General features: G+C 36.5%; 1 protein-coding gene across 1 annotated transcript in view; it reads right to left on the bottom strand.

Annotated features, from left to right (window-relative positions):
• Positions 1-11,761, bottom strand: part of LOC106054161 (uncharacterized) — a 162,545-nt gene that overhangs the window by 116,654 nt on the left and 34,130 nt on the right. The window lies entirely within an intron of this gene.

Raw genomic sequence — 11,761 nt, 5'->3', positions numbered from 1 at the left:
AATGTTTCACTATTCGAGAAAGGTTCACTATTTGAGAGTGTTTCACTATTTGAGAGTGTTTCATTTTGTGAGAATGTTTCACTATTCGAGAAGTGTTTCACTATTTGAGAGTGTTTCACTATTTGAGAAGTGTTTCACTATCTACATTATAAAATCTGTCAAAATTGTTTTACCTTTATAACAAAAAACAAAACATTGATGGAAACATACGAAATGTCAAAGGTACTTCATGTATACAAGAGAATAGAATTATTTTTTTTAGCGATGTGTACTTTTGTGTTAACCATTTTTAAATAAAATAATACGATTTTTCGCTTTTATTAAAAATGACTTGTTCATGTCCGAAGTCTGGTAAGACGCAGAATGTTTTGTTTTGGGATATTACAAAAGTATCAAGTAGAAATATTCACATATTTTCGACAGACTTTCTGAACTTGTGTAAATAACAACCATCCGATGAGTTCAACAGAAAATAAATGTCTTCCCAGAGGTCTCCCGGGCTTACGGTAATAGTCATTCGTTGATTTCCTATCTCATGAGTTTAAGGTCATATAGAACCTGGGGTCAAACAGAGCCTGAGGTCACGTTGAGCCTGGGGTCATACAGGACATGGGGGTACCTTAGAATCTAGGGCTCACATATAATCTGGAGTCACATGGGACCTAGGATGATCAAACTTGGGGCCAAACAAAGTTTGGATGTTAAAACAAATACTGCCTCACTCTTGAGATAACAAAAGTTGTACCTGTCATGAATAAACTTTGAATCAGCAGTTTAAGTCTCAGCCATTTATTCTTTAAAGATATGGATCCTCCTTGCGTAGAAGAAGTCTTCTCATTCCCAAGTTTACCATCATTAAGTAACTTAAAATTATTTCCAATCGTTGGCAGTTCCAGTTGTCTTTTGACTATCAACACACTTTACTGTCCACCAGTAACCCCCCCCCCCTATGAAATTCCAGTTGAGAATTACTGCTCTGGCAAGGTTCATTAGATAAAAGCATGTAATTTAAGGTCAACACATGACTATATCTTTTGTTAGCTTGTACTTTAAACTCAACACATGACTATATCTTTTGTTAGCTTGTACTTTAAACTCAACACATGACTAGATATCTTGTTAGTTGGTACTTTAAACTCAACACATGACTATATCTTTTGTTAGCTTGTGCTTTAAACTCAACACATGACTAGATATCTTGTTAGTTGGTACTTTAAACTCAACACATGACTAGATATCTTGTTAGTTGGTACTTTAAACTCAACACATGACTAAATATCTTGTTAGTTGGTACTTTAAACTCAACACATGACTAGATATCTTGTTAGCTGGTGCTTTAAACTCAACACATGACTAAATATCTTGTTAGCTTGTGTTTTAAACTCAACACATGACTAAATATCTTGTTAGCTCTTGTTCATCTATTATTTAAAACATTGTTAACAGCTAGCACATCCCCCAAGCTCAAACTTTGCCCTCTATGTTGAAGGTTATCACATGGTTTGTTTTTCTGTTTGTTTTCCCGATGCCTAATGGCACATGGTGAAACATTTCAACACTAAAACTGATCGAAGGAGATCGATCCTGTTGACACGGGAGTAATCATTGTACATTTAATTACCGCAGACAGAACTTCTTTTTACGACATTAGACATTTTTCTATCACGCCATTTTATACACAGGTTTTACGACATAAGATGTCTCGAGTTACAATCTATTTATTTCAGGTGATTCGTTTTTATTTTGAATAGAACAAATGGCTGAATCAACCGTTTTCAATCTTGAATATTTCTCTTCTAGACTTTATCGGTTGCCTCGATTTAGCGCCACGTCACGTGGTCAGGCTAGATAGAATCAGATGTCTTAATAACAATGAAGTCTTAAAAGATGAGCGGTGTAATGAGTGATCGATGAGTGCCGTGTGCTAAGGTTCACGTTTGATTCCTTATCACCGTGTTTCGATCCTATTTTTCTACTTGTCGTCTGCTGTGTTGGGAGTCGAGCTGATAGAGTTGTTCAAATTTGTTGTTTCCCTTCGTCCCCCACCAAGCCAAGGTAGATAAGTTATAAGCTCATTGTATAGAACTGGGAGACTTAGGTTGGGAGCCGATGTTAGCGAAATAGTTCAGACAATTGATTGTAAAGGTTAGACGCTGCCACAAGCAAATAGTTCAGACAATTGATTGTAAAGGTTAGACGCTGCCAGAAGCAAATAGTTCAGACAATTGATTGTAAAGGTTAGACGCTGCCAGAAGCAAATAGTTCAGACAATTGATTGTAAAGGTTAGACGCTGCCACAAGCAAATAGTTCAGACAATTGATTGTAAAGGTTAGACGCTGCCAGAAGCAAATAGTTCAGACAATTGATTGTAAAGGTTAGACGCTCCCACAAGCAAATAGTTCAGACAATTGATTGTAAAGGTTAGAAGCTGCCACAAGCAAATAGTTCAGACAATTGATTGTAAAGGTTAGACGCTGCCACAAGCAAATAGTTCAGACAATTGATTGTAAAGGTTAGACGCTGCCAGAAGCAAATAGTTCAGACAATTAATTGTAAAGGTTAGACGCTGCCAGAAGCAAATAGTTCAGACAATTGATTGCAAAGGTTAGACGCTGCCACAAGCAAATAGTTCAGACAATTGATTGTAAAGGTTAGACGCTGCCAGAAGCAAATAGTTCAGACAATTGATTGTAAAGGTTAGACGCTGCCACAAGCAAATAGTTCAGACAATTGATTGTAAAGGTTAGACGCTGCCAGAAGCAAATAGTTCAGACAATTGATTGTAAAGGTTAGACGCTGCCAGAAGCAAATAGTTCAGACAATTGATTGTAAAGGTTAGACGCTGCTACAAGCAAATAGTTCAGACAATTGATTGTAAAGGTTAGACGCTGCCACAAGCAAATAGGACGGTATGGTTTATGTTTCTCATTTCTTTGTTGTTGTTTTTTTTAAACTTGATTGGGATGGGATGTTTGGCCACCTTACAAGGGGCTGAGTTCGAATCCCGACTCGATCATAGTTCGGTTTGCTCAGAAAAATTTCTTTGATAAAAAAAAAGGAACTTGACTTTCTTTTAAAGTTTGTTATTTCAACGTTGAAATATAGGGCAACACAAATGAGGTAGTAAGTATGTCGAACGATTTAAAACTCGATTTCAATTCACTACCAAACTACTGATTGGTATACAACAAACACACGTGGTCGTCTTCCGTACCATTTCAAATAAATTGCATCATTCGTTCAAACCCAATTTTTATTCTAACTCATGGTTACATCAGAATCTATTCAGTTGAACAGAAGCTTCAGTGAATACTTTCAGACTAATTGCACTGACTGGGTGTATGCTGAGATATATGACACTGAATGGTTGTATGCTGAGATATATAACACTGATTGTGTGTGTATGCTGAGATATATGACACTGACTGTGTGTGTATGCTGAGATACATGACACTGAATGGTTGTATACTGAGATACATGACACTACATGGTTGTATGCTGATATATATGACACTGACTGAGTCTATGCTGAGACATATGAAACTGACTGAGGCTGAGTGTATGGTGAGATATATGACACTGACTGAGTCTATGCTGAGACATATGAAATTGACTGAGGCTGAGTGTATGGTGAGATATATGACACTGAATGAGTGTATGATGAGATATATGAAACTGACAGGGTTTCTGGTGAGATATATGACACTGACTCAGTGTATGATGAGATATATGACACTGACTGAGTCTATGCTGAGACATATGAAACTGACTGAGGCTGAGTGTATGGTGAGATATATGACACTGAATGGGTTTATGCTGAGATATATGACACTGACTGAGTGTATGGTGAGATATATGACACTGAATGAGTGTATGATGAGATATATGACACTGAATGAGTGCATGATGAGATATATGAAACTGACAGGGTTTATGCTGAGATATATGAAACTGACTGGGTTTATGGTGAGATATATGAAACTGACAGGGTTTATGCTGAGATATATGACACTCACTGAGTGTATGGTGAGATATATGAAACTGACTGGGTTTACGGTGAGATATATGACAATGACTGGGTTTACGGTGAGATATATGACACTGACTGAGTGTATGATGAGATATATAGATACTAAGAGCATTACGGAAGCAATGCAATTTAAATCGTAAAATCGAACTGAGGATCTTGTTAAAATAGTTTAGCTTTAAAGTTGTATTTTAGTTTTAAAACACCGATTGATGACACTATACGATTTTCCATATCTAATGTTCCTGAGCACCTGGCAAAAGTCATTGATGTATAAGGTAGTTCCCCTCAACAATACACAGCATGGCTAAAACTGAAATTGATAGAAATAAGCTAAGTAAAGGGGAACGCCTCAAGGTCCAAATAAATGATTACTCCAGTGAGATGTTCTTCACTTCAGTGAGATGTTCTGTCTTCTGGAGGATGTAAATATCATCATCACTCGTACAAAGAAGGTAGAAAAAATGTTTTCATGAACTTCAGATCCACACTGCTGCCTTGATGAGCACAGTGCACATACCGCGAGGACAGTCATAAACAAAGGACAGATTTTCACCCACCCAGAGCAATGAAATTTACGAAGAACAGGATGCATTTGACTAAATGCTAAATTAAAAGTAGGGCTATAAATGTATGGTTGTTCCCCTGTGTTTATACGTTGTTTTTTTTTTTTTATTATTTTGTTTGTTTTTATGTCGGTGTACTGCTTTGTACACGTGTGTTCAATAATTTCCAAAAAAACTTCAGTCATGCTTCATAAAATTCACGCACACACACACACACACACAAGCACACAGACAACAGTTTATGTCCCATTTTTGACGCTCACACCAGACGCTCCCAGACTGGTACGTCTGCTCAGGAGTGTGATAACACAAAGGCTAAGTTCGATAACTCTAACAGAATGTCACTGTGATTGATAATACATCAAATGGCGCCAGGGACTGCTTCAGACTACCACTGGAAGGTATGCTGTTTTTTTAAGCAGGTTGGCGGGCGCATTTTGGTTTGGGCTCGGGGAGTGGGTAGCCAGAACAGTAAAGAAAGTTTGTAATATATAGTGTTCACTTTTTATGTACAGATTTGTTTACATAGACCTATTGTTTGTTTAAATAGACCTACTGTTTGCTTACATAGACCTACAGTTTTACATAAATCTACTGTGGTTACAAAGCTTACATCAACTCACTCTGTCTTTCTGTTTGTGCGTGTGTCTGTCTGGCAAAAAGTTTGTACACGATATTTCTTCGACACCCAATCTCGGATCAAGCTGAAATTTTGTACAATTATTTCTTTTACCTGACAACACAAGAATCAATAAAAAAAAAAGATTAACCAATTTGTTAATTAACTATTGGTAATAAATTACTTTGTTTAGTATCTCAAACAAGGGAAAGAAATAGTGCTTGACTGAAGTAGTGGCATAAGCTAAATTAGTCCCCTTTATATTTGGCTGCCGACCAAGGCTTAGTGAACACAAACATGAAATAGAAACAATAGATATCTATACAATCTCCCACTTCATAGATTCTTCGATAGTAGAGTGGTTACCGCGTTGGTTTGAGAAGCTTGAGAAGGCTTTATCCCACAAGTTCGAATACAGGTTGTTCCCTTCTTTAAAAAAATACATTTCAAAAGCGATTGCCCAGATACCCCGTTTTTTCTCCTCTTACATTTGTCCCACTGGTCCAGACAAATGATAGGATCATAGCGTATTGCGAAAGCTAAATGCATGAAATTGCACATAACAAAAACAATTGTCAAAATAAGATTTCTAGTCACACAGATTTATTATTGTTGGTCTAGATCTATTACACATTTAATGACATGACTGATCCAAACTTATTGATACACTTAGTATAAGCCTTTTTTTAAAGTATTTTTTGTATTCTGCTTGCTTGTTGCTGTTGTTTTTTTTTTAATGAAGCACTATACTCTTATTGCAGCCTCGCCTATTGATAATACAGAGTCGCACATTTCCTTTAATTTGGAACGAGAAGTTTATTTTCATTTCAAAATCACAATGTATCCAATATAGAATCAAACAGTTTTCAATGGATCCAAAACATCTACAAGTAAATCTAGAAGTATATCATAGCAAAATCGCTTCCCAATCTGACATTTAAATACCTAATAACCTTAACCTTGACACTTCCTATTGAACCTTTACAAATATCCCGGGCAATGGACGTGGCGCCCGCTGGTCGCTAGAGAAAGCCATTAGACCAATAAAGAGGGAAAACAACACATTGAGTTTCATAAGGACAAAAGTCCATTGCAATGGCTTGGATGGATAAGAGCCCTAGCATCCATGCCACTGTCCTTATATCGCTACCCAAGAGGTTCGTTTTATGACAGACACCCGCACGGCACGGCTGGTCTGGTAGAGAAATAATTTGGGGGAGTCTCCTCGGTGTGTTCAGCCTTCTGCCTCGCCTCTAGTCTGAGCGTCTTGGAATACGAGCCATCGGTAATAATGATAATAATAATAGTAATAATAATAATTATAATTGTATTTATAAAGCGCTGTTAACAAACAAAATGTAGCCTCAAGGCGCTGTCATACAAATGACATCTGCTTGGATCCCTCCCAGTCAGAGCAGTAGTTCGGATGGAGGGGAGATGGACTTAGTGTAATGCGGAGATGCGTTATATAAATAGTTTGTTTGTTTTTAAACTTACAACTGAAGCGAAGTTCGTATCAAAAATGTTTCAAACAAGGTTACAAAGACAGTTTGTGTGGAAACACAAACTGAAAATCGGCCCCCGAAGTGGTCCACCCAGGCAGGTAAAAAGGCAGGTTTCAATATTATCAGAATGAAATTCTATCAAAGACAAATGACAGAAAATAATGGAGAAAAAAGGTTAACATATCTTGAGTGATGCCCCAGCGGTACAGCAGACCAAAGGATAGGTAAAGTTAGATGTGAACCTGGCCTAACTGATGTCTTATAATGAATATCTAATTGATCTAATTGTTTTGTAAAGGGCCAATCTCTTATTCCTCAAGAATAAAATATTTCCTTAAAAAAACAAAAACTTTCTTTGGTTAGGTATTTCATCACGATAAAAAATCTCATCACGCTACAATTTCATCACGCTACAATTTCATCACGCTACAATTTCATCACGCTACCATTTCATCACGCTACAATTTCATCACGCTACAATTTCATCACGATAAAAAATCTCATCACGCTACAATTTCATCACGCTACAATTTCATCACGCTACAATTTCATCACGCTACAATTTCATCACGCTACCATTTCATCACGCTACAATTTCATCACGCTACAATTTCATCACGATAAAAAATCTCATCACGCTACAATTTCATCACGCTACAATTTCATCACGCTACAATTTCATCACGCTACAATATCATCACGCTACCATTTCATCACGCTACAATTTCATCACGCTACAATTTCATCACGCTACAATTTCATCACTTTACAACAACTCTAAGATCTAAGATTCTTGACTAAAACCCAAAAGTAAATTTTTGTCCGCCTCCCTTTGATAATCTTGTAAGTTCCGTTTTAAAAACTACTTCTTGACTAATGATTTCTTGGTCCTAAAATACCACAAACACTATTTAATTGGTAGATAAGGGATATTATCACAACGCTATATAGTTTCTCTTATAAAATGTGAACATAACTGTTTCAAAACATCAAGGTAAAATTTTATGCAATGGATAAATAGCTCCCTTGTAGGACAGATGTAGGGCTCTGTCGTAAACGTTTATTGCCCCTGGAGTTTAAGCGGGACATAACTCTTTTTATATCCTACATATCTCAATGGCACTGTAATTGAGTCGTTTTTTGGTCAGATCGATAGCAAGAAAAGAAACAACAAAATACCTTGGGTAAAGAGAGAGAAAGAACGATTGAACGCGAGATAGAGAGAAAGAGTGTGAGAGAGAAAGATAGAGAATAAGAGATACAAGAAAGAGAGGCGAAAAGATGGAGAGAGAGCGTGAGAAAGAGAGAAAGAGATGTCTTTAAGCTATTTATTCTGATAGTAAAATTTTTCTATTTCAGAAAAGAAAGAAGTAGTCGTTGCACCAGAATTTGAATGGTCTAAAATATCATGATGTCGAATTTTCAATGTCTTTTCACGTTTACGAGATCTAAACGGGACGGACGGACTGACGGACAGATAGACAGACCACACAAAACTAATAGCGTCTGTTTCCCTTTCGGAGGCCGCTAAAAAGTACTTCTGACCCAATTTAGCTTTCAACAAAGAAACGAAAAGCGTAAAGCAATATCGACCATTGTTAGATCAAAATTTAAAAAGGAAATTGCTTAGTTGCTCTCACCATAGACATAAAATATATGACTCTCACCATGGACATAAAATATATGACTCTCACCATAGACATAAAATATATGACTCTCACCATAGACATAAAATATATGACTCTCACCATAGACATAAAATATATGACTCTCACCATAGACATAAAATATATGACTCTCACCATAGACATAAAATATATGACTCTCACCATAGACATAAAATATATGACTCTCACCATAGACATAAAATATATGACTCTCACCATGGACATAAAATATATGACTCTCACCATGGACATAAAATATATGACTCTCACCATAGACATAAAATATATGACTCTCACCATGGACATAAAATATATGACTCTCACCATAGACATAAAATATATGACCTCACCATAGACATATAATATATGACTCTCACCATGGACATAAAATATATGACTCTCACCATAGACATAAAATATATGACTCTCACCATAGACATACAATATATGACTCTCACCATAGACATAAAATATATGACTCTCACCATGGACATAAAATATATGACTCTCACCATAGACATAAAATATATGACTCTCACCATAGACATAAAATATATGACTCTCACCATAGACATAAAATATATGACTCTCACCATAGACATAAAATATATGACTCTCACCATAGACATAAAATATATGACTCTCACCATAGACATAAAATATATGACTCTCACCATAGACATAAAATATATGACTCTCACCATAGACATAAAATATATGACTCTCACCATAGACATAAAATATATGACTCTCACCATAGACATAAAATATATGACTCTCACCATAGACATAAAATATATGACTCTCACCATAGACATAAAATATATGACTCTCACCATGGACATAAAATATATGACTCTCACCATAGACATAAAATATATGACTCTCACCATAGACATAAAATATATGACTCTCACCATAGACATAAAATATATGACTCTCACCATGGACATAAAATATATGACTCTCACCATAGACATAAAATATATGACTCTCACCATAGACATAAAATATATGCCTCTCACCATGGACATAAAATATATGACTCTCACCATAGACATAAAATATATGCCTCTCACCATAGACATAAAATATATGACTCTCACCATAGACATAAAATATATGACTCTCACCATGGAACTCTCACGTTCATTCTTAAAAAAAGCACGAACCAAAACATTGCAAATATCTAGAAAATTATTTTGTGGGTAAATCTTTTTTAACAATGGTAAAAGAGTCTAGATTTAGATCTAGATATATTAACTAAAAGTAGCTTTCTCTTTTGTAGAGACTATTTTTTTTTAATAATAACTAAGCCTAAAATAAGCGATTGCGAACACCTAAAGCCTTGCACGATATAGGTCAGATTTTTTATTGTAAACCCGATCTCGAAAAGATCATTCAAAATATAGTTTTTTTCTTATTTTTTTTTAAACTACCATTACCCACCAGCTTCGCCTGTCGATTTGTTCCCAGCTATATATTGTTTAATATTTTCATGGACCCATGTGCGTAGCCAGGGGGGGTTCTTGGGGTTCAACCCCCCCCCCCCGAAATTAAATCCCCCCCCCGCAGGGGGTGGGGGAATCGGAGTTAAGTGACTGATTTTTCCTTTGATTTTGTTTTGTTTATTTTAGGTGAGATTTTAATACTAAACCATCAGTTACCACAGCACAGCCGAGGCAGTTTTGAGTTAAAACCCCTCTACCAGGGGGTTTTGAGATTTAAAAAAACACCTATCAGGGGATTTTGAGATACAAATCCCTCTACCAGGGGGCTTTGAGTTTAAAACCCCCTACAGGGGGTTTTGAATTTTAAACCTCCTACCAGAGGTTTTTGCAGTTAAATTCCCTCTTCTATAAAACAAAACAAAAAAAAAATGCAAACAACAATCCCCAAATTCCAACAGCACAGTTGAGGAAGATTTTGATTTTAAAACCCCCTCCAAAATTTACGATAAACCCCATCTTCAATATAAAAAAAGCAAATTACACACTCAAAATTCTATGAGCGTAGCCAAAGGGGTTTTGAGTTTAAACCCCCCCCCCTTTTCAGTTTAGGTTTGAAGCTAAAAAGTACCTCTTCAATATAAAAAAAAGCAAATAACACACTATAAAATCTATGAGCTTAGCCAAGGGGTTTTGAGTTTAAATCCCCCTCCTCCAGATGGCTTTTTCTTTAAAGTTTAAAACCCCTCCAGATGGTTTTGAGTTTAAAATTCCCCTACAGAGCGTATAGAGTTGAAAACCTCTCTCTTCAATATTATTTTAAAGCAAACTACAGTCTCCAAATTCTATGATCGTAGCTAAATGGGGTTTTGAATAAAAAAACAAAAAAACTTCAGAGATTTTTAGTTTAAAACTCCTTAACAGATGATTTGACGAAAAAAAAAAATTCCTTTTCGATATAAAATCTAAAGCGAAATACAGGCATGTAATTCCAAGAGCGTAGTCAAGAAAGGTTACAAATTTCTACCAGTGGATTGGGCTCCATTAATAAAGTTTTAATAGTCTTCTGCCGAAATTGAAAAACATTAAATGTGTCTCAACAAAGATGGCTAAGACAGATTTTAGGAGTCAGTCATAGAGTTCGGGTCTAAATCAAAGAAATCCTATGCCGAACTGGGAGTCGAATCCTTAGTAAGGTTGTGACAGAGCGTCGCATGAGGTTTTGAGGGAGATGTTCTCCGACAAAATGAATTACGCAAAATAAGAGTTGCGGAAACAGCTTACCGGAAAATGCGCCGAACGGCGCAAGAGGGTTTAAGTCATTAAGAATAGCACATTATAGGTTTGTGAAATAAAACTTTTTAATAGCAAGATAATGCACTGTAGATGCCTCAGAATATGCATTTTGTTGGCTTTAAATACCAGAAATAGTGCTCGGCGGCGGGGCTTCGCCCCGCGCTGGAGGAGCGCTGCGAACTCCCCCAGACCCCCTAGCAAGGGCGAGGAGTCTGCAATAAACAATAAAAGTCTTCCAAAAGGGTTAGAATGTAATAAAGATTAATTATGTACACACACACACACATATATATTTTTTTTTCCGCGGGGGGGGGGGTGGAAATCCCCCCCTGAAACCCCCCTCCCCCGAAAAAAAATCCTGGCTACGCCCATGCATGGACCCCTTCCATTTTTCTTACTTATAAGAATATAAGTTCAACGCCGCTCTCCCATACATTCCGTTGGCCATCTAATTCTAGAAGCTTTAACGTTAAACTGCAGCAGCCCGTAAATTAAAGTATCACTTGTCTCCACACCCCACAACTCTCTTCTTTAACAAATAGGTTCCAGTCTTATTTACACTCTTGGATAATTCTTCTGATTTTCAGTTCTTATCTAAAATATTTTTAGCCTTTTGAGGCCTGGGCCCTTTT

This window comes from Biomphalaria glabrata, chromosome 7, assembly GCF_947242115.1.
Source record: "Biomphalaria glabrata chromosome 7, xgBioGlab47.1, whole genome shotgun sequence".
NCBI classification, from domain to species: Eukaryota; Metazoa; Mollusca; class Gastropoda; family Planorbidae; genus Biomphalaria; species Biomphalaria glabrata.
The sequence above is the reverse complement of the archived record's forward strand: the minus strand, read 5'-3'. Positions and strand labels throughout refer to the sequence as shown.